We start from the raw sequence: 24,815 nt of genomic DNA, 5'->3' as shown, positions 1-24,815 counted from the left end.
CAATCTCTGGAAGCTTTTTGTTGGCTTGTTTTTGTGTTCTAAACTTGTTAAGAGAAGAGCTGGTCTATGACCGGGAAAACCCTCTCAGGCTGGCCAGGCTCCTGGAACTCCCGGTCGGCCACAGGACAGCAGGACACCTGCTAACTTTACCCCTGGTCACTCCAGCAGCCCTTTGCCCCAGAGCTCCACTCATTTGAGGATTGGTAGCCCCTAGTGAGGACAAGAGCTGGGAGAATTATCGGAGGGGAGTTCCTTTGGAAACCAGGGGTTTTGGACACCCCTAACCCCATAACTTCAATGGACTGTAACTCCGGTCCCCAGTAACAAATCACACTGATTTTTGGACTGTGGCATCTGGGGACCTTTAAAATGACACCCTGGAAGTGCCGCTGCTCCACTGGGATCAACCCTAAACCGTCACCCATAGGTACTGAGATTCTGTGGGACTGTGGCTGCTATGGAGGTTCCAGTCGATCTGGAGGGGCGGGAATGGTGGGAAAATTGTGGGATTGTCCAGGGTCTTATCAAGATGAGCTGTGTGTATAAAAGGAGTGTATGTGGAGTTCCTGTTTCACCTGAATGCTAGTATGTCTAGTTATTTGGGTGGGCTCCTGCTAAAATCACTTTCCTGAGCTACATAGCAGCCTGTTCCAGGCAGAGGAAGGACCCTCTGGCAGAGCTACCTAGTCTGGGTAGCTGGAGTCTGCCACAGGGTGGGACCCTGAGTACTGATACTGACGGGCATCAGGGGTGGCTACAGGCTGTGGTCACTTGCCAGCTACATAGCTGCAGTCAGCAGAGAGGAAGCAGGACCCGTTTGGCGGAGCTGCCCAGTCGGGGTAGCTAGGGTATCCGTCACAGTATTTACCTGTAATAATGACCCAGAACAAGAGCCAGATGCTTATTTTGCAGATAATCTCAAGAGCTGATCATCTAACATGGCATGAATACTGGTATTTATACTACTAGATTGTTTGTATCTTATATTTCCCATAACTATACTGCAATATGGCAAATTCCCTTAAAGGGACAGCCTACTCCAAAATTGTTATTGTTTCAAAAGATAGATAATCCCTGTATTACCCATTCCCCAGTTTTGCATAACCAACACTGTTATATTAATATACTTTTTAACTCTGTGATTATCTTGTATCTAAGCCTCTGCTGACTGCCCCTTATCTCAGTTATATTAATACACTTTTTACCTCTGTGATTACCTTGTATCTAAGCCTCTGCAGACTGTCCCTTATGTCAGTTATATTAATATACTTTTTACCTCTGTGATTACCTTGTATCTAAGCCTCTGCAGACTGCCCCTTATCTCAGTTATATTAATATACTTTCTACCTCTGTGATTATCTTGTATCTAAGGCTCTGCTGACTGCCCCGTATCTCAGTTATATTAATACACATTTTACCTCTGTGATTACCTTGTATCTAAGCCTCTGCAGACTGCCCCCTGATTACATTACTTTTTATTTATTATCTATTGACTTGCATTTTAGCCAATTAGTGCTGTGTCCTGCACAACTCTACGGGAGAGAACACAATATTATCTATATGGCCCACATGAACTAGAAGTCTCCTGTTGTGAAAAGCTAATAAAAAAACATGTGCAACGAGGCTGTTTGTAGTGGCTTAGAAACAGGCAGGAATTTAGAGGTTTAAATGTTATAAAGTATATTAATATAACAATGTTGGTTGTGCAAAGCTGGGGAATGGGTAGTAAAGGTGTTATTTATTTTTTTAAACAATAAATTTTGGTGTAGACTGTCCCTTTAAAAAGCCAGATAAAGCATGCAATTAAAAAAAATAAATGAATTTCAATATACTGTAATTGAAAATGTGCACATTCTTTTTATATGCACACCGAGGCGGCAGCTCCTACTGAGCACATGCAAAATGCACAGTACATACGTACAAAAAAAAAAAAAAAGAAATACCAGAACTAGTGCTCGAAGTCAGTTTGATAAAAAAAACTGTTACAATGGATCTCCAATAACCCTGCGTGATTTAAACAGGGCTTAATCAGCAAATGCAAGAAAATCCTTGTAATAAAAAGCCATCCTCTGGCGGTAGCGGTGTCCGTTTGGCTCCTCAGACCGTCCTTGCTAGTGCTCTAGCTGCCAAGCTGTACAGAAGACTGGAGTGGTAGGTCTTAGTGAAACGTCGCTTACTGGGGGGCTGTGAAAGTCTCTACGCGTTTCGTCTATATGCGAACATACTTTTTCAAGAGAGCATTAGCAAGGACGGTCTGAGGATCCATACTGACACCGCAACCAATGGAGGACAGCTATTTTTTAGATTGCGTTCCTACAGTATACACGTATAAGCATTCTGTGATTGGCTGATGGCTGTCATATGATACAGGGGAAGGGAAAATTGGATTAACTTTGAAATTTGCCAGAAAATATTCTACTGCTCATTTCAAATTCAAAGTAAGTGCTATAGTATTGTCATTTTATTGTGTATTTGTCAGTTATTCACTTCTACTGTATTTAGCAGAGGGTTAAAGGCAAAAAGTCTCTGGAACGCTGCTCATAAGCTGCTCAACCTGTACACACAAAAGAACGGCAAAATTATTTCATAGATGATACAGGAGTGTTGTGATATTTTACAGATTAAAGTGAAAGTAAATTTTTCTACTCAATATCAATGACATTCACTAATCTTATCTCGATTAATTCAGTCGCTAACTTTAAAAAAAAAAATTAAAAAAAAATCCCAGATTAGTACTATTGGAGAACAATGATATGCCCCACAAGGCAGTGCGAGTGATGTGAGATATATATACACACATATTTTATTTTGAAAACTCATTTCAATTGAATGTTATGCTATGATACATGCCTTCACTGTGGTTTGATTTAATGTTTCTATTTGGCTTGCGTAAATTATTTATACATACATATATACATACACACACACACACACATATGTACACATACACATACACATACATACACATACATACACACACATACACACACATACATATACATACACACACACACACATACATACACACATACACATACACACACATACACACACACACATACATATACATACACACACATACACATACATACACACACACACTCACACATACACACACACACACACATACATGCACACATACATACATACATACATATACATATACATACATACACATACATACACACATACATACACATACATACACACATACATATATACATACATATACATACATACATACACACACATACATACATACATATACATACACATACATACACATACATACACATACACACATACACAAACACATACACATACATACATACATACACACACACACATATATACATACACATACATACATATACATACATACACATATACATACATACACATACACATACATACATACACACATACACATACATACACACACATACATACATACACACATACACATACATACACATACATACATGATTTGCTTACAGTTTTAGGAATCACTGAATGAATGATTTCAGATTACATTACAGCAGTTTACAGATGTCATGGATAGGCAGCTGTTCTTCAATGATCTATCTGACTCTACAGTTATTAACTATAAGAGCGTTATAACTACCCGTTATAAATACCTTCATTTAAGAAATATATTACTATACTTACTATTTTTTAACAATCTGGAGCAAGAAATTGTTTGGTTCACTGGTTTATGCTGCCAGGACAAAATTGGAGAACAAGTAGATAATGCACATGCGTGTCTCATGAGCGCTCATCTATACAGGTCGAGATTTCCGTGAGCCACGCATGCGCATTTAGAATTGTGGGCGTAGAGCGAGTCAGTTGGGGTGCCAGTGGGGGACCAATTTAAACTTATAGAAAGAGATTCGAAAACATTTTTTTTTTTTTTTTTTTCTTTAGCCAGGCAGAGTTACGACGTGAGAAGGTATCGGTCTAAATGGTAGTAGTATTTGAAGTTTACTAGTTAAGATTTAAAAAAAAAAAAAAATGATGAATGAAGGTCTACCTAAATTTCAAAAAGATATTTAAGAGGCTGCAGAGTGGTAGGTTAAACCTTTCCTTTAAGTTTGAGGAGCACACAGTATTGCAAAGTGCACAAATTGAAACAACATTTACCAGGAATTGATTCTTTTAGATTCATAAAAGTAACAGATTAGTGACATTTTGTCAGACCTTTAAAGGTTCCCCACATAGAAGTATCGTCAAATTTTCCCTAAACTCCCAACAGCAGGTGGAAACAATGTCCCGTGAGATGCTTTCATGAGGCAGCACATGGAGAAGAAAACCAGACTACTCTGGTATAAAGTAAGTTTACCACATAATCCGTAGCTTTCAGTTTCATGCCACTGTTTTCTGTAGTACAATAATGACTGGAAAATGTTTGGTCATGTTTGTTAAAAAATAATTATTGTTGGCATCATTCATTCATTCAAAACAAATGTTTGCCTAAGATTTGAAATTTATTTTTCCAAAGAACTGGTAACTTCCATTGAAAATGTAACTATTAAATATTTGATTAGTAACATTTAAATACAGTCTTCTAAAATTAGTATTCAAATGTTATATTTGTTGTTTAATTGAAATATTAGTATGGTAGAACAAACATCAAGGGGAACATTTGTTCTACCAGATGAATTTCAAAATACAGATGTTTGTTGCTGGCCAGAGCCTAGCCTCATCATAGACTAAACTATGAAGATAAGCTCTCATAAATGTATATGCGGCCCCCTTTTTCAGTTTTTTTTTTTTTTGACAGTCTTGCATTTTAGCCAATCAGTGCTGACACCATGGGAGTGAGCACAATGTTATTTATATTGTGGCACACATGAACTAGCACTGTCTAGTTCTAAAAACTGTCAAAATGTACTGAGATAAGAGGCAACCTTGAATAGCTGATAAATTAGCATATGAGCCTACCTAGGTTTAGCTTCAAACAAAGAATACCAAGAGAACAAAGCAAATTTGATGATAAACGTAAATTGGAAAGTTGTTTAAAATGACATGTCCTATCTGAATCATGAAAGTTTAATTATGAATAAAAAATTCCTCAGGGCTCATGCACAGAAACTTTCTTTTTAGGGTGTTTGGACCTCCCTCTATGACTCTACTCTTATTGGTTAGAGAAGTGACATCATCCAGTCCCAGATATAACTAGGAGCATGTGCAATAAACGTAAATAATGAGAAAGGTAGGTGCTGTACAGTGGTGCCCTCTTTTCTTACATTTAAAAAATAGGACATGAAGTCAAAAGTGCATGGGGCCCACAAACGTTATACCCTAGCTGTAGTAACACTAAACGCATTCAAAGACAGCTCAGATTAATTGTACAGAATGCCAGTGCACGTGAGTGACGTGCCCCTATGTAACTTGTGTGCACAGCAGAGTATATGTGCAGAATGCAAGTGCACGTGACATGTCCCTATGTAAGTTGTGTGCACAGCAGAGTATTCCTACCTATCTAGATTATAAGTTCCCACGGGAATAGGGCCCTCAATTCCGCCTGTATTTGTCTGTAAAATGTTGTGTCTTATCGTATTGTTTCTCCACTGTACTGTTATCTTTGTACCCATGGGCAGCGCTGCGGAATCTGTTGGCGCTTTATAAATAAATAATAATAATATGTGCAGAATACAAGTGCATGTGACATGTCCCATTTGTAAGTTGTGTGCACAACAGAGTATATGTGCAGAATGCAAGTGCACGTGATGTGCCAACATGTAACGTGTGCACAGCAGAGTATATGTGCAGAATGCAAGTGCACGTGACGTGTCCCATTTGTAAGTTATGTGCACAACACAGTATATGTGCAGAATGCAGGTGCAGTTGATGTGTCACTATGTAAGTTGTGTGCATAACAGAGTATATGTGCAGAATGCAAGTGCACGTGACGTGTCCCTATGTAACTTCTATGCACAGCAGAGTATATGTGCAGAATGCAAATGCATGTGATGTGCCCCTATGTAACTTGTGTGCACAGCAGAGTATATGTGCAGAATGCAAGTGCACGTGACGTGTCCCTATGTAACTTGTGTGCACAGCAGAGTATATGTGCAGAATGCAAGTGCACGTGACGTGTCCCATTTGTAAGTTATGTGCACAACACAGTATATGTGCAGAATGCAGGTGCAGTTGACGTGTCACTATGTAAGTTGTGTGCATAACAGAGTATATGTGCAGAATGTAAGTGCACGTGACGTGTCCCTATGTAACTTCTATGCACAGCAGAGTATATGTGCAGAATGCAAATGCATGTGATGTGCCCCTATGTAACTTGTGTGCACAGCAGAGTATATGTGCAGAATGCAAGTGCACGTGACGTGTCCCTATGTAACTTGTGTGCACAGCAGAGTATATGTGCAGAATGCAAGTGCACGTGACGTGTCCCTATTTAAGTTGTGTGCACAGCAGAGTATATGTGCAGAATGCACGTGACGTGCCCCTATGTAACTAGTGTGATCAACAGAGTATATGTGCAGAATGCAGGTGCACTTGACGTGTCCCTATGTAAGTTGTGTGCACAACAGAGTATATGTGCAGAATGCAAGTGCACGTGATGTGCCAACATGTAACGTGTGCACAGCAGAGTATATGTGCAGAATGCAAGTGCACGTGACGTGCCCCTATGTAAATTGTGTGCACAGCAGAGTATATGTACAGAATGCAAGTGCATGTGAAGTGTCCCTTTGTAAGTTGTGTGCACAGCAGAGAATTTGTGCAGAATGCAGGTGCACGTGACGTGTCCCTATGTCAGTTCTGTGTACAACAGAGTATACGTGCAGAATGCAAGTGCATGTGACATGCCCCTATGAAAGTTGTGTGCACAGCAGAGTATATGTACAGAATGCAAGTGACGCACCCCTATGGAAGTTGTGTGCACAGCAGAGGTTATCACTACCAGCTGTCAGAGTATATGTGCAGAATGCAAGTGCACGTGACAAACCCCTATGTAAGTTGTTTGCACAGCAGAGTATATGTACAGAATGCAAGTGCACGTGACATGCAACTATCTAAAGTTGTGTGCACAGCAGAAGTTATCATTAAAACTGTCACAGCTTTTACTAAAAACATTTTAACTTTTGAACAGATTTAATTTGATGCAAATACATTGTTTTTTACATCTGTTATAAATAAAAATATTCATTAAATCATAGAGTTTCTTTGTAAAATCTAATTTCCGGACAGCTGTGAAAATAAGCTTTGAGTTTGGGAGAAATATAATTATATATGTTGTTCTTGTTTTAAGCACAATGTAACAGGCAGTCAGCACTTCTAGCACCTAGCAGGCACAAACTGCATAAGCACAATGTAACATACAGTCAGCACTTCTACCACCTAGCAGGCACAGACTGTATAAGCACAATGTAACAGGCAGTCAGCACTTCTAGCACCTAGCAGGCACAAACTGCATAAGCACAATGTAACATACAGTCAGCACTTCTAGCACCTAGCAGGCACAGACTGTATAAGCACAATGTAACAGGCAGTCAGCACTTCTAGCACCTAGCAGGCACAAACTGCATAAGCACAATGTAACATACAGTCAGCACTTCTAGCACCTAGCAGGCACAGACTGTATAAGCACAATGTAACAGGCAGTCAGCACTTCTAGCACCTAGCAGGCACAGACTGTATAAGCACAATGTAGTATACAGTCAGCACTTCTAGCACCTAGCAGGCACAGACTGCATAAGCACAATGTAACAGGCAGTCAGCACTTCTAGCACCTAGCAGGCACAGACTGCATAAGCACAATGTAGCATACAGTCAGCACTTCTAGCACCTAGCAGGCACAGACTGTATAAGCACAATGTAGTATACAGTCAGCACTTCTAGCACCTAGCAGGCACAGACTGCATAAGCACAATGTAACAGGCAGTCAGCACTTCTAGCACCTAGCAGGCACAGACTGCATAAGCACAATGTAGCATACAGTCAGCACTTCTAGCACCTAGCAGGCACAGACTGTATAAGCACAATGTAGTATACAGTCAGCACTTCTAGCACCTAGCAGGCACAGACTGCATAAGCACAATGTAACAGGCAGTCAGCACTTCTAGCACCTAGCAGGCACAAACTGTATAAGCACAATGAAACAGGCAGTCAGCACTTCTAGCACCTAGCAGGCACAAACTGTATAAGCACAATGTAACAGGCAGTCAGCACTTCTAGCACCTAGCATGCACAAACTGCATAAGCACAATGTAACAGGCAGTCAGCACTTCTAGCACCTAGCAGGCACAAACTGCATAAGCACAATGTAACAGGCAGTCAGCACTTCTAGCACCTAGCAGGCACAGACTGCATAAGCACAATGTAGCATACAGTCAGCACTTCTAGCACCTAGCAGGCACAAACTGTATAAGCACAATGTAACAGGCAGTCAGCACTTCTAGCACCTAGCAGGCACAAACTGTATAAGCACAATGTAACAGGCAGTCAGCACTTCTAGCACCTAGCAGGCACAAACTGTATAAGCACAATGTAACAGACAGTCAGCACTTCTAGCACCTAGCAGGCACAGACTGCATAAGCACAATGTAGCATACAGTCAGCACTTCTAGCACCTAGCAGGCACAAACTGTATAAGCACAATGTAACAGGCAGTCAGCACTTCTAGCACCTAGCAGGCACAAACTGTATAAGCACAATGTAGCATACAGTCAGCACTTCTAGCACCTAGCAGGCACAGACTGCATAAGCACAATGTAGCATACAGTCAGCAGTTCTAGCACCTAGCAGGCACAAACTGTATAAGCACAATGTAACAGGCAGTCAGCACTTCTAGCACCTAGCAGGCACAAACTGTATAAGCACAATGTAACAGGCAGTCAGCACTTCTAGCACCTAGCAGGCACAAACTGTATAAGCACAATGTAACAGGCAGTCAGCACTTCTAGCACCTAGCAGGCACAGACTGCATAAGCACAATGTAGCATACAGTCAGCACTTCTAGCACCTAGCAGGCACAAACTGTATAAGCAAAATGTAGCATACAGTCAGCACTTCTAGCACCTAGCAGGCACAAACTGCATAAGCACAATGTAACAGGCAGTCAGCACTTCTAGCACCTAGCAGGCACAGACTGCATAAGCACAATGTAACAGGCAGTCAGCACTTCTAGCACCTAGCAGGCACAGACTGCATAAGCACAATGTAACAGGCAGTCAGCACTTCTAGCACCTAGCAGGCACAGACTGCATAAGCACAATGTAGCATACAGTCAGCACTTCTAGCACCTAGCAGGCACAAACTGTATAAGCACAATGTAACAGGCAGTCAGCACTTCTAGCACCTAGCAGGCACAAACTGCTTAAGCACAATGTAACAGGCAGTCAGCACTTCTAGCACCTAGCAGGCACAAACTGCATAAGCACAATGTAACAGGCAGTCAGCACTTCTAGCACCTAGCAGGCACAAACTGCATAAGCACAATGTAACAGGCAGTCAGCACTTCTAGCACCTAGCAGGCACAAACTGTATAAGCACAATGTAGCATACAGTCAGCACTTCTAGCACCTAGCAGGCACAAACTGCATAAGCACAATGTAACAGGCAGTCAGCACTTCTAGCACCTAGCAGGCACAAACTGCATAAGCACAATGTAACAGGCAGTCAGCACTTCTAGCACCTAGCAGGCACAAACTGCATAAGCACAATGTAGTATACAGTCAGCACTTCTAGCACCTAGCAGGCACAAACTGCTTAAGCACAATGTAGCATACAGTCAGCACTTCTAGCACCTAGCAGGCACAAACTGTATAAGCACAATGTAACAGGCAGTCAGCACTTCTAGCACCTAGCAGGCACAAACTGCATAAGCACAATGTAACAGGCAGTCAGCACTTCTAGCACCTAGCAGGCACAAACTGCATAAGCACAATGTAACAGGCAGTCAGCACTTCTAGCACCTAGCAGGCACAAACTGTATAAGCACAATGTAACAGGCAGTCAGCACTTCTAGCACCTAGCAGGCACAAACTGTATAAGCACAATGTAACAGGCAGTCAGCACTTCTAGCACCTAGCAGGCACAAACTGCATAAGCACAATGTAACAGGCAGTCAGCACTTCTAGCACCTAGCAGGCACAAACTGCATAAGCACAATGTAACAGGCAGTCAGCACTTCTAGCACCTAGCAGGCACAAACTGCATAAGCACAATGTAACAGGCAGTCAGCACTTCTAGCACCTAGCAGGCACAAACTGCATAAGCACAATGTAACAGGCAGTCAGCACTTCTAGCACCTAGCAGGCACAAACTGTATAAGCACAATGTAACAGGCAGTCAGCACTTCTAGCACCTAGCAGGCACAAACTGCATAAGCACAATGTAACAGGCAGTCAGCACTTCTAGCACATAGCAGGCACAAACTGCATAAGCACAATGTAGCATACAGTCAGCACTTCTAGCACCTAGCAGGCACAAACTGCTTAAGCACAATGTAGCATACAGTCAGCACTTCTAGCACCTAGCAGGCACAAACTGCTTAAGCACAATGTAGCATACAGTCAGCACTTCTAGCACCTAGCAGGCACAAACTGCATAAGCACAATGTAACAGGCAGTCAGCACTTCTAGCACCTAGCAGGCACAGACTGCATAAGCACAATGTAACAGGCAGTCAGCACTTCTAGCACCTAGCAGGCACAGACTGTATAAGCACAATGTAACAGGCAGTCAGCACTTCTAGCACCTAGCAGGCACAGACTGCATAAGTACAATGTAGCATACAGTCAGCACTTCTAGCACCTAGCAGGCACAAACTGTATAAGCACAATGTAACAGGCAGTCAGCACTTCTAGCACCTAGCAGGCACAAACTGTATAAGCACAATGTAACAGGCAGTCAGCACTTCTAGCACCTAGCAGGCACAGACTGCATAAGCACAATGTAGCATACAGTCAGCACTTCTAGCACCTAGCAGGCACAGACTGCATAAGCACAATGTAACAGGCAGTCAGCACTTCTAGCACCTAGCAGGCACAGACTGTATAAGCACAATGTAGCATACAGTCAGCACTTCTAGCACCTAGCAGGCACAGACTGTATAAGCACAATGTAGTATACAGTCAGCACTTCTAGCACCTAGCAGGCACAAACTGTATAAGCACAATGTAACAGGCAGTCAGCACTTCTAGCACCTAGCAGGCACAAACTGCATAAGCACAATGTAACAGGCAGTCAGCACTTCTAGCACATAGCAGGCACAAACTGCATAAGCACAATGTAGCATACAGTCAGCACTTCTAGCACCTAGCAGGCACAAACTGCTTAAGCACAATGTAGCATACAGTCAGCAGTTCTAACACCTAGCAGGCACAAACTGCTTAAGCACAATGTAGCATATAGTCAGCACTTCTAGCACCTAGCAGGCACAAACTGCATAAGCACAATGTAACAGGCAGTCAGCACTTCTAGCACCTAGCAGGCACAGACTGCATAAGCACAATGTAACAGGCAGTCAGCACTTCTAGCACCTAGCAGGCACAGACTGTATAAGCACAATGTAACAGGCAGTCAGCACTTCTAGCACCTAGCAGGCACAGACTGCATAAGCACAATGTAGCATACAGTCAGCACTTCTAGCACCTAGCAGGCACAAACTGTATAAGCACAATGTAACAGGCAGTCAGCACTTCTAGCACCTAGCAGGCACAAACTGTATAAGCACAATGTAACAGGCAGTCAGCACTTCTAGCACCTAGCAGGCACAGACTGCATAAGCACAATGTAGCATACAGTCAGCACTTCTAGCACCTAGCAGGCACAGACTGCATAAGCACAATGTAACAGGCAGTCAGCACTTCTAGCACCTAGCAGGCACAGACTGTATAAGCACAATGTAGCATACAGTCAGCACTTCTAGCACCTAGCAGGCACAGACTGTATAAGCACAATGTAGTATACAGTCAGCACTTCTAGCACCTAGCAGGCACAGACTGTATAAGCACAATGTAACAGGCAGTCAGCACTTCTAGCACCTAGCAGGCACAAACTGCATAAGCACAATGTAACAGGCAGTCAGCACTTCTAGCACCTAGCAGGCACAGACTGCATAAGCACAATGTAACAGGCAGTCAGCACTTCTAGCACCTAGCAGGCACAGACTGCATAAGCACAATGTAACAGGCAGTCAGCACTTCTAGCACCTAGCAGGCACAGACTGCATAAGCACAATGTAGCATACAGTCAGCACTTCTAGCACCTAGCAGGCACAAACTGTATAAGCACAATGTAACAGGCAGTCAGCACTTCTAGCACCTAGCAGGCACAGACTGTATAAGCACAATGTAGCATACAGTCAGCACTTCTAGCACCTAGCAGGCACAAACTGCATAAGCACAATGTAGTATACAGTCAGCACTTCTAGCACCTAGCAGGCACAAACTGCATAAGCACAATGTAGCATACAGTCAGCACTTCTAGCACCTAGCAGGCACAGACTGTATAAGCACAATGTAGTATACAGTCAGCACTTCTAGCACCTAGCAGGCACAAACTTCATAAGCACAATGTAACATACAGTCAGCACTTCTAGCACCTAGCAGGCACAGACTGCATAAGCACAATGTAACAGGCAGTCAGCACTTCTAGCACCTAGCAGGCACAGACTGTATAAGCACAATGTAGCATACAGTCAGCACTTCTAGCACCTAGCAGGCACAGACTGCATAAGCACAATGTAACAGGCAGTCAGCACTTCTAGCACCTAGCAGGCACAAACTGTATAAGCACAATGTAGCATACAGTCAGCACTTCTAGCACCTAGGGGTCGATCCGATAAAAATCGTCGCCCGCAAAAGCCGGCGACGCCAATATTTGCGCGGGTTTGGTATCCTATATACGGCGTAACCTAGAAGTTACGCGCGTATATTTCTGCCGTCGCCCGTAGTTTTTTGGGCTATAGGCAGGTATACCAAACCCGCGCAGTTTGGTATCCAATATGCAGCGTAAGGACTTACGTGGCGAAAATGGAGAAAACTTACTCCATTTTCACCTCGCCACAAAAAGCAGCCGTAAGAAGCCTTACGCTGACTATTGGAGCCCCGTAACTCTCTAAACTGGCAGCTAAAATAAACCTAACACCTAACGCATGCGCAATGTCTATCTCCCTGTCAACCGCGATCTTCTAAAATAAACCTAACACCTAACGCATGCGCAATGTCTATCTCCCTGTCAACCGCGATCTGCTAAAATAAACCTAACACCTAACGCATGCGCAATGTCTATCTACCTGTCAACCGCGATCCCCCCCCCCCCGAAATCCCTAATAAAGTTATTAACCCCTAAACCGCCGCTCCCGGACCCCGCCGCCATCTACATAAACTAACCCCCTACTGTGAGCCCCTAAAACCGCCGCCATCTACCTTATCTATCCCCTAATTAGAACCCCTTACACCGCTGTCATCTACCTTATCTATCCCCTAATCTGACCCCTTACACCGCCGCCACCTATATAAAAATTATTAACCCCTAATCTAATCCCCCTATACCGCCGCCATATTAATATTATTAACCCCTAATGTAAGCCCCTTACACCGCCGCCATCTCTATTAAAATGATTAACCCCTTATTTAATCTACCTACCCCGCCGCCAGCTATATTATCTATATTAACCCTAAGTATATTATAGTTAATATAGGTATTACATTATATATATTAACTATATTAACCCTAATTATATTAGGGTTAATATAGTTAATATAGTTACTATAGTATTTATATTAACTATATTAACTCTATCTAACCCTAACACCCCTAACTAAATTTATATTAAATTAATCTAATTCATTTATAAACTAAAATATTCCTATTTAAATCTAAATACTTACCTATAAAATAAACCCTAAGATAGCTACAATATAATTAATAATTACATTGTAGCTATGTTAGGGTTAATATTTATTTTACAGGTAAATTGTTAATTATTTTAAGTAGGTATAATAGATATTAAATAGTTATTAACTATTTAATATCTACCTAGTTAAAATAATTACCCAATTACCTGTAAAATAAATCCTAACCTAAGTTACAAATACACCTACACTATCAATAAATTAAATCAACTACAAACATCTATCTAAAAATACAATTAAATTAACTAAACTAAATTACAAAAAAAAACAAACACTAAATTACAAAAAATAAAAAAAGATTACAAGATTTTTAAGCTAATTACACCTATTCTAAGCCCCCTAATAAAATAATAAACCCCCAAAATAAAAAAAATTCCCTGCCCTATTCTAAATTAAACAAATTTCAAAGCTCTTTACCTTACCAGCCCTTAAAAGGGCCTTTTGTGGGGCATGCCCCAAAGAATTCAGCTCTTTTGCATACAAATACAATACCCCCCCCCCCATTACAACCCACCACCCACATACCCCTATTCTAAAACCACCCAAACCCCCCTTAAAAAAGCCTAACACTACCCCCCTGAAGATCTCCCTACCTTGTCTTCACCACACCGGGCCGAACTCCTGATCCGATCCGGGCGATGTCTTCCTCCAAGCGGCAAAGAAGAATTCTTCCTCCGGCGACGTCTTCCTCCAAGCGGCAGCAAAGTCTTCATTCTTCCGGCGGCATCTTCAATCTTCTTTCTTCGCTCCGCCGCTGCGGAGCATCCATCCCGGCCGACTACTGAACTTGGAATGAGGTACCTTTAAATGACGTCATCCAAGATGGCGTCCGCCGAATTCCGATTGGCTGATAGGATTCTATCAGCCAATCGGAATTAAGTTAAAAAAATCTGATTGGCTGATTGAATCAGCCAATCAGATTCAAGTTCAATCCGATTGGCTGATCCAATCAGCCAATCAGATTGAGCTTGCATTCTATTGGCTGTTCCGATCAGCCAATAGAATGCGAGCTCAATCTGATTGGCTGATTGGATCAGCCAATCGGATTGAACTTGAATCTGATTGGCTGATTCAATCAGCCAATCAGATTTTTTTAACTTAATTCCGATTGGCTGATAGAATCCTATCAGCCAATCGGAATTCGGCGGACGCCATCTTGGATGACGTCATTTAAAGGTACCTCATTCCAAGTTCAGTAGTCGGCCGGGATGGATGCTTCGCAGCGGCGGAGCGAAGAAAGAAGATTGAAGATGCCGCCGGAAGAATGAAGACTTTGCTGCCGCTTGGAGGAAGACGTCGCCGGAGGAAGAATTCTTCTTTGCCGCTTGGAGGAAGACATCGCCCGGATCGGATCAGGAGTTCGGCCCGGTGTGGTGAAGACAAGGTAGGGAGATCTTCAGGGGGGTAGTGTTAGGCTTTTTTAAGGGGGGTTTGGGTGGTTTTAGAATAGGGGTATGTGGGTGGTGGGGTGTAATGGGGGGGGGGGTATTGTATTTGTATGCAAAAGAGCTGAATTCTTTGGGGCATGCCCCACAAAAGGCCCTTTTAAGGGCTGGTAAGGTAAAGAGCTTTGAAATTTGTTTAATTTAGAATAGGGCAGGGAATTTTTTTTATTTTGGGGGTTTATTATTTTATTAGGGGGCTTAGAATAGGTGTAATTAGCTTAAAAATCTTGTAATCTTTTTTTATTTTTTGTAATTTAGTGTTTTTTTTTTTGTAATTTAGTTTAGTTAATTTAATTGTATTTTTAGATAGATGTTTGTAGTTGATTTAATTTATTGATAGTGTAGGTGTATTTGTAACTTAGGTTAGGATTTATTTTACAGGTAATTGGGTAATTATTTTAACTAGGTAGATATTAAATAGTTAATAACTATTTAATATCTATTATACCTACTTAAAATAATTAACAATTTACCTGTAAAATAAATATTAACCCTAACATAGCTACAATGTAATTATTAATTATATTGTAGCTATCTTAGGGTTTATTTTATAGGTAAGTATTTAGATTTAAATAGGAATATTTTAGTTTATAAATGAATTAGATTAATTTAATATAAATTTAGTTAGGGGTGTTAGGGTTAGATAGAGTTAATATAGTTAATATAAATACTATAGTAACTATATTAACTATATTAACCCTAATATAATTAGGGTTAATATAGTTAATATATATAATGTAATACCTATATTAACTATAATATACTTAGGGTTAATATAGATAATATAGCTGGCGGCGGGGTAGGTAGATTAAATTAGGGGTTAATCATTTTAATAGAGATGGCGGCGGTGTAAGGGGCTTACATTGGGGGTTAATAATTTTAATATAGATGGCGGCGGTGTTAGGGGCTCACTTTAGGGGGTTATAGATATAATATAGCTGGCGGCGGGGTACGGGAGCGGCGGTTTAGGGGTTAATAACTTTATTAGGTTGCGGCGGGGTACGGGAGCGGCGGTTTAGGGGTTAATAGCTTTTTTATTGTTAGGATAGTGAGGGGGGATAGCGGATAGAGGGTTAGACGTGTCGGGCTATGTTAGGGAGGCGTGTTAGACTTGTCGGGCTATGTTAGGGAGGCGTGTTAGACAGTGCAGGTGTTTTAGACTTTAGTCAGGTTTTATAGGCGCCGGCAGTTTCTAACAGAAATTTGTACTTACGCAGATTTCTGGACATCGCTGGTTTGTCAGACTTACGGCACGTTAGCATCTGACGGCGACTTATATGGGATAGCTCGAGTTGCGAGCTGAAACTGCGGGCGACGCCGGTTCCCTCGCTTGCGCCGCAAACTGCGATCTATATCGGATCGCGCCCCTAGTAGGCACAAACTGCTTAAGGACAATGTAGCATACAGTCAGCACTTCTAGCACCTAGCAGGCACAGACTGCATAAGCACAATGTAGCATACAGTCAGCACTTCTAGCACCTAGCAGGCACAGACTGCATAAGCACAATGTAACAGACAGTCAGCACTTCTAGCACCTAGCAGGCACAGACTGCATAAGCACAATGTAGCATACAGTCAGCACTTCTAGCACCTAGCAGGCACAGACTGCATAAGCACAATGTAGTATACAGTCAGCACTTCTAGCACCTAGCAGGCACAAACTGCTTAAGCACAATGTAGCATACAGTCAGCACTTCTAGCACCTAGCAGGCACAGACTGCATAAGCACAATGTAACAGGCAGTCAGCACTTCTAGCACCTAGCAGGCACAGACTGCATAAGCACAATGTAGCATACAGTCAGCACTTCTAGCACCTAGCAGGCACAAACTGCATAAGCACAATGTAACAGGCAGTCAGCACTTCTAGCACCTAGCAGGCACAGACTGCATAAGCACAATGTAACAGGCAGTCAGCACTTCTAGCACCTAGCAGGCACAGACTGTATAAGCACAATGTAACAGGCAGTCAGCACTTCTAGCACCTAGCAGGCACAGACTGCATAAGCACAATGTAGCATACAGTCAGCACTTCTAGCACCTAGCAGGCACAAACTGTATAAGCACAATGTAACAGGCAGTCAGCACTTCTAGCACCTAGCAGGCACAAACTGTATAAGCACAATGTAACAGGCAGTCAGCACTTCTAGCACCTAGCAGGCACAGACTGCATAAGCACAATGTAGCATACAGTCAGCACTTCTAGCACCTAGCAGGCACAGACTGCATAAGCACAATGTAACAGGCAGTCAGCACTTCTAGCACCTAGCAGGCACAGACTGTATAAGCACAATGTAGCATACAGTCAGCACTTCTAGCACCTAGCAGGCACAGACTGTATAAGCACAATGTAGTATACAGTCAGCACTTCTAGCACCTAGCAGGCACAAACTGTATAAGCACAATGTAACAGGCAGTCAGCACTTCTAGCACCTAGCAGGCACAAACTGCATAAGCACAATGTAACAGGCAGTCAGCACTTCTAGCACATAGCAGGCACAAACTGCATAAGCACAATGTAGCATACAGTCAGCACTTCTAGCACCTAGCAGGCACAAACTGCTTAAGCACAATGTAGCATACAGTCAGCACTTCTAGCACCTAGCAGGCACAAACTGCTTAAGCACAATGTAGCATACAGTCAGCACTTCTAGCACCTAGCAGGCACAAACTGCATAAGCACAATGTAACAGGCAGTCAGCACTTCTAGCACCTAGCAGGCACAGACTGCATAAGCACAATGTAACAGGCAGTCAGCACTTCTAGCACCTAGCAGGCACAGACTGTATAAGCACAATGTAACAGGCAGTCAGCACTTCTAGCACCTAGCAGGCACAGACTGCATAAGCACAATGTAGCATACAGTCAGCACTTCTAGCACCTAGCAGGCACAAACTGTATAAGCACAATGTAACAGGCAGTCAGCACTTCTAGCACCTAGCAGGCACAAACTGTATAAGCACAATGTAACAGGCAGTCAGCACTTCTAGCACCTAGCAGGCACAGACTGCATAAGCACAATGTAGCATACAGTCAGCACTTCTAGCACCTAGCAGGCACAGACTGCATAAGCACAATGTAACAGGCAGTCAGCACTTCTAGCACCTAGCAGGCACAGACTGTATAAGCACAATGTAGCATACAGTCAGCACTTCTAGCACCTAGCAGGCACAGACTGTATAAGCACAATGTAGTATACAGTCAGCACTTCTAGCACCTAGCAGGCACAGACTGTATAAGCACAATGTAACAGGCAGTCAGCACTTCTAGCACCTAGCAGGCACAAACTGCATAAGCACAATGTAACAGGCAGTCAGCACTTCTAGCACCTAGCAGGCACAGACTGCATAAGCACAATGTAACAGGCAGTCAGCACTTCTAGCACCTAGCAGGCACAGACTGCATAAGCACAATGTAACAGGCAGTCAGCACTTCTAGCACCTAGCAGGCACAGACTGCATAAGCACAATGTAGCATACAGTCAGCACTTCTAGCACCTAGCAGGCACAAACTGTATAAGCACAATGTAACAGGCAGTCAGCACTTCTAGCACCTAGCAGGCACAGACTGTATAAGCACAATGTAGCATACAGTCAGCACTTCTAGCACCTAGCAGGCACAAACTGCATAAGCACAATGTAGTATACAGTCAGCACTTCTAGCACCTAGCAGGCACAGACTGTATAAGCACAATGTAGTATACAGTCAGCACTTCTAGCACCTAGCAGGCACAAACTTCATAAGCACAATGTAACATACAGTCAGCACTTCTAGCACCTAGCAGGCACAGACTGCATAAGCACAATGTAACAGGCAGTCAGCACTTCTAGCACCTAGCAGGCACAGACTGTATAAGCACAATGTAGCATACAGTCAGCACTTCTAGCACCTAGCAGGCACAGACTGCATAAGCACAATGTAACAGGCAGTCAGCACTTCTAGCACCTAGCAGGCACAAACTGTATAAGCACAATGTAGCATACAGTCAGCACTTCTAGCACCTAGGGGTCGATCCGATAAAAATCGTCTCCCGCAAAAGCCGGCGACGCCAATATTTGCGCGGGTTTGGTATCCTATATACCGCGTAACCTAGAAGTTACGCGCGTATATTTCTGCCGTCGCCCGTAGTTTTTTGGGCTATAGGCAGGTATACCAAACCCGCGCAGTTTGGTATCCAATATGCAGCGTAAGGACTTACGTGGCGAAAATGGAGAAAACTTACTCCATTTTCACCTCGCCACAAAAAGCAGCCGTAAGAAGCCTTACGCTGACTATTGGAGCCCCGTAACTCTCTAAACTGGCAGCTAAAATAAACCTAACACCTAACGCATGCGCAATGTCTATCTCCCTGTCAACCGCGATCTTCTAAAATAAACCTAACACCTAACGCATGCGCAATGTCTATCTCCCTGTCAACCGCGATCTGCTAAAATAAACCTAACACCTAACGCATGCGCAATGTCTATCTACCTGTCAACCGCGATCCCCCCCCCCCCCGAAATCCCTAATAAAGTTATTAACCCCTAAACCGCCGCTCCCGGACCCCGCCGCCATCTACATAAACTAACCCCCTACTGTGAGCCCCTAAAACCGCCGCCATCTACCTTATCTATCCCCTAATTAGAACCCCTTACACCGCTGTCATCTACCTTATCTATCCCCTAATCTGACCCCTTACACCGCCGCCACCTATATAAAAATTATTAACCCCTAATCTAATCCCCCTATACCGCCGCCATATTAATATTATTAACCCCTAATGTAAGCCCCTTACACCGCCGCCATCTCTATTAAAATGATTAACCCCTTATTAAATCTACCTACCCCGCCGCCAGCTATATTATCTATATTAACCCTAAGTATATTATAGTTAATATAGGTATTACATTATATATATTAACTATATTAACCCTAATTATATTAGGGTTAATATAGTTAATATAGTTACTATAGTATTTATATTAACTATATTAACTCTATCTAACCCTAACACCCCTAACTAAATTTATATTAAATTAATCTAATTCATTTATAAACTAAAATATTCCTATTTAAATCTAAATACTTACCTATAAAATAAACCCTAAGATAGCTACAATATAATTAATAATTACATTGTAGCTATGTTAGGGTTAATATTTATTTTACAGGTAAATTGTTAATTATTTTAAGTAGGTATAATAGATATTAAATAGTTATTAACTATTTAATATCTACCTAGTTAAAATAATTACCCAATTACCTGTAAAATAAATCCTAACCTAAGTTACAAATACACCTACACTATCAATAAATTAAATCAACTACAAACATCTATCTAAAAATACAATTAAATTAACTAAACTAAATTACAAAAAAAAACAAACACTAAATTACAAAAAATAAAAAAAGATTATAAGATTTTTAAGCTAATTACACCTATTCTAAGCCCCCTAATAAAATAATAAACCCCCAAAATAAAAAAAATTCCCTGCCCTATTCTAAATTAAACAAATTTCAAAGCTCTTTACCTTACCAGCCCTTAAAAGGGCCTTTTGTGGGGCATGCCCCAAAGAATTCAGCTCTTTTGCATACAAATACAATACCCCCCCCCCATTACAACCCACCACCCACATACCCCTATTCTAAAACCACCCAAACCCCCCTTAAAAAAGCCTAACACTACCCCCCTGAAGATCTCCCTACCTTGTCTTCACCACACCGGGCCGAACTCCTGATCCGATCCGGGCGATGTCTTCCTCCAAGCGGCAAAGAAGAATTCTTCCTCCGGCGACGTCTTCCTCCAAGCGGCAGCAAAGTCTTCATTCTTCCGGCGGCATCTTCAATCTTCTTTCTTCGCTCCGCCGCTGCGGAGCATCCATCCCGGCCGACTACTGAACTTGGAATGAGGTACCTTTAAATGACGTCATCCAAGATGGCGTCCGCCGAATTCCGATTGGCTGATAGGATTCTATCAGCCAATCGGAATTAAGTTAAAAAAATCTGATTGGCTGATTGAATCAGCCAATCAGATTCAAGTTCAATCCGATTGGCTGATCCAATCAGCCAATCAGATTGAGCATGCATTCTATTGGCTGTTCCGATCAGCCAATAGAATGCGAGCTCAATCTGATTGGCTGATTGGATCAGCCAATCGGATTGAACTTGAATCTGATTGGCTGATTGAATCAGCCAATCAGATTTTTTTAACTTAATTCCGATTGGCTGATAGAATCCTATCAGCCAATCGGAATTCGGCGGACGCCATCTTGGATGACGTCATTTAAAGGTACCTCATTCCAAGTTCAGTAGTCGGCCGGGATGGATGCTTCGCAGCGGCGGAGCGAAGAAAGAAGATTGAAGATGCCGCCGGAAGAATGAAGACTTTGCTGCCGCTTGGAGGAAGACGTCGCCGGAGGAAGAATTCTTCTTTGCCGCTTGGAGGAAGACATCGCCCGGATCGGATCAGGAGTTCGGCCCGGTGTGGTGAAGACAAGGTAGGGAGATCTTCAGGGGGGTAGTGTTAGGCTTTTTTAAGGGGGGTTTGGGTGGTTTTAGAATAGGGGTATGTGGGTGGTGGGTTGTAATGGGGGGGGGGGTATTGTATTTGTATGCAAAAGAGCTGAATTCTTTGGGGCATGCCCCACAAAAGGCCCTTTTAAGGGCTGGTAAGGTAAAGAGCTTTGAAATTTGTTTAATTTAGAATAGGGCAGGGAATTTTTTTTATTTTGGGGGTTTATTATTTTATTAGGGGGCTTAGAATAGGTGTAATTAGCTTAAAAATCTTGTAATCTTTTTTTATTTTTTGTAATTTAGTGTTTTTTTTTGTAATTTAGTTTAGTTAATTTAATTGTATTTTTAGATTGATGTTTGTAGTTGATTTAATTTATTGATAGTGTAGGTGTATTTGTAACTTAGGTTAGGATTTATTTTACAGGTAATTGGGTAATTATTTTAACTAGGTAGATATTAAATAGTTAATAACTATTTAATATCTATTATACCTACTTAAAATAATTAACAATTTACCTGTAAAATAAATATTAACCCTAACATAGCTACAATGTAATTATTAATTATATTGTAGCTATCTTAGGGTTTATTTTATAGGTAAGTATTTAGATTTAAATAGGAATATTTTAGTTTATAAATGAATTAGATTAATTTAATATAAATTTAGTTAGGGGTGTTAGGGTTAGATAGAGTTAATATAGTTAATATAAATACTATAGTAACTATATTAACTATATTAACCCTAATATAATTAGGGTTAATATAGTTAATATATATAATGTAATACCTATATTAACTATAATATACTTAGGGTTAATATAGATAATATAGCTGGCGGCGGGGTAGGTAGATTAAATTAGGGGTTAATCATTTTAATAGAGATGGCGGCGGTGTAAGGGGCTTACATTGGGGGTTAATAATTTTAATATAGATGGCGGCGGTGTTAGGGGCTCACTTTAGGGGGTTATAGATATAATATAGCTGGCGGCGGGGTACGGGAGCGGCGGTTTAGGGGTTAATAACTTTATTAGGTTGCGGCGGGGTACGGGAGCGGCGGTTTAGGGGTTAATAGCTTTTTTATTGTTAGGATAGTGAGGGGGGATAGCGGATAGAGGGTTAGACGTGTCGGGCTATGTTAGGGAGGCGTGTTAGACTTGTCGGGCTATGTTAGGGAGGCGTGTTAGACAGTGCAGGTGTTTTAGACTTTAGTCAGGTTTTATAGGCGCCGGCAGTTTCTAACGTGCCGCAAGTCACTGGCGACGCCAGAAATTTGTACTTACGCAGATTTCTGGACATCGCTGGTTTGTCAGACTTACGGCACGTTAGCATCTGACGGCGACTTATATGGGATAGCTCGAGTTGCGAGCTGAAACTGCGGGCGACGTCGGTTCCCTCGCTTGCGCCGCAAACTGCGATCTATATCGGATCGCGCCCCTAGTAGGCACAAACTGCTTAAGGACAATGTAGCATACAGTCAGCACTTCTAGCACCTAGCAGGCACAGACTGCATAAGCACAATGTAGCATACAGTCAGCACTTCTAGCACCTAGCAGGCACAGACTGCATAAGCACAATGTAACAGACAGTCAGCACTTCTAGCACCTAGCAGGCACAGACTGCATAAGCACAATGTAGCATACAGTCAGCACTTCTAGCACCTAGCAGGCACAAACTGCTTAAGCACAATGTAGCATACAGTCAGCACTTCTAGCACCTAGCAGGCACAGACTGCATAAGCACAATGTAGCATACAGTCAGCACTTCTAGCACCTAGCAGGCACAGACTGCATAAGCACAATGTAGCATACAGTCAGCACTTCTAGCACCTAGCAGGCACAAACTGCATAAGCACAATGTAGCATACAGTCAGCACTTCTAGCACCTAGCAGGCACAGACTGCATAAGCACAATGTAACAGGCAGTCAGCACTTCTAGCACCTAGCAGGCACAAACTGCATAAGCACAATGTAGCATACAGTCAGCACTTCTAGCACCTAGCAGGCACAAACTGCATAAGCACAATGTAACAGGCAGTCAGCACTTCTAGCACCTAGCAGGCACAAACTGCATAAGCACAATGTAGCATACAGTCAGCACTTCTAGCACCTAGCAGGCACAGACTGCATAAGCACAATGTAACAGGAAGTCAGCACTTCTAGCACCTAGCAGGCACAAACTGCATAAGCACAATGTAACAGGCAGTCAGCACTTCTAGCACCTAGCAGGCACAAACTGCATAAGCACAATGTAACAGGCAGTCAGCACTTCTAGCACCTAGCAGGCACAAACTGCATAAGCACAATGTAACAGGCAGTCAGCACTTCTAGCACCTAGCAGGCACAAACTGCATAAGCACAATGTAACAGGCAGTCAGCACTTCTAGCACCTAGCAGGCACAAACTGTATAAGCACAATGTAACAGGCAGTCAACACTTCTAGCACCTAGCAGGCACAAACTGCATAAGCACAATGTAGCATACAGTCAGCACTTCTAGCATCTAGCAGGCACAAACTGCATAAGCACAATGTAGCATACAGTCAGCACTTCTAGCACCTAGCAGGCACAAACTGCATAAGCACAATGTAGCATACAGTCAGCACTTCTAGCACCTAGCAGGCACAAACTGCATAAGCACAATGTAGCATACAGTCAGCACTTCTAGCACCTAGCAGGCACAGACTGTATAAGCACAATGTAACAGACAGTCAGCACTTCTAGCACCTAGCAGGCACAAACTGTATAAGCACAATGTAACAGGCAGTCAGCACTTCTAGCACCTAGCAGGCACAAACTGCATAAGCACAATGTAACAGGCAGTCAGCACTTCTAGCACCTAGCAGGCACAGACTGTATAAGCACAATGTAACAGGCAGTCAGCACTTCTAGCACCTAGCAGGCACAAACTGTATAAGCACAATTTAACAGGCAGTCAGCACTTCTAGCACCTAGCAGGCACAGACTGCATAAGCACAATGTAGTATACAGTCAGCACTTCTAGCA

The sequence above is a fragment of the Bombina bombina genome, chromosome 7 (genome assembly GCF_027579735.1).
Source record: "Bombina bombina isolate aBomBom1 chromosome 7, aBomBom1.pri, whole genome shotgun sequence".
In the NCBI taxonomy this organism is placed as follows: domain Eukaryota; kingdom Metazoa; phylum Chordata; class Amphibia; order Anura; family Bombinatoridae; genus Bombina; species Bombina bombina.
The sequence above is the reverse complement of the archived record's forward strand: the minus strand, read 5'-3'. Positions refer to the sequence as shown.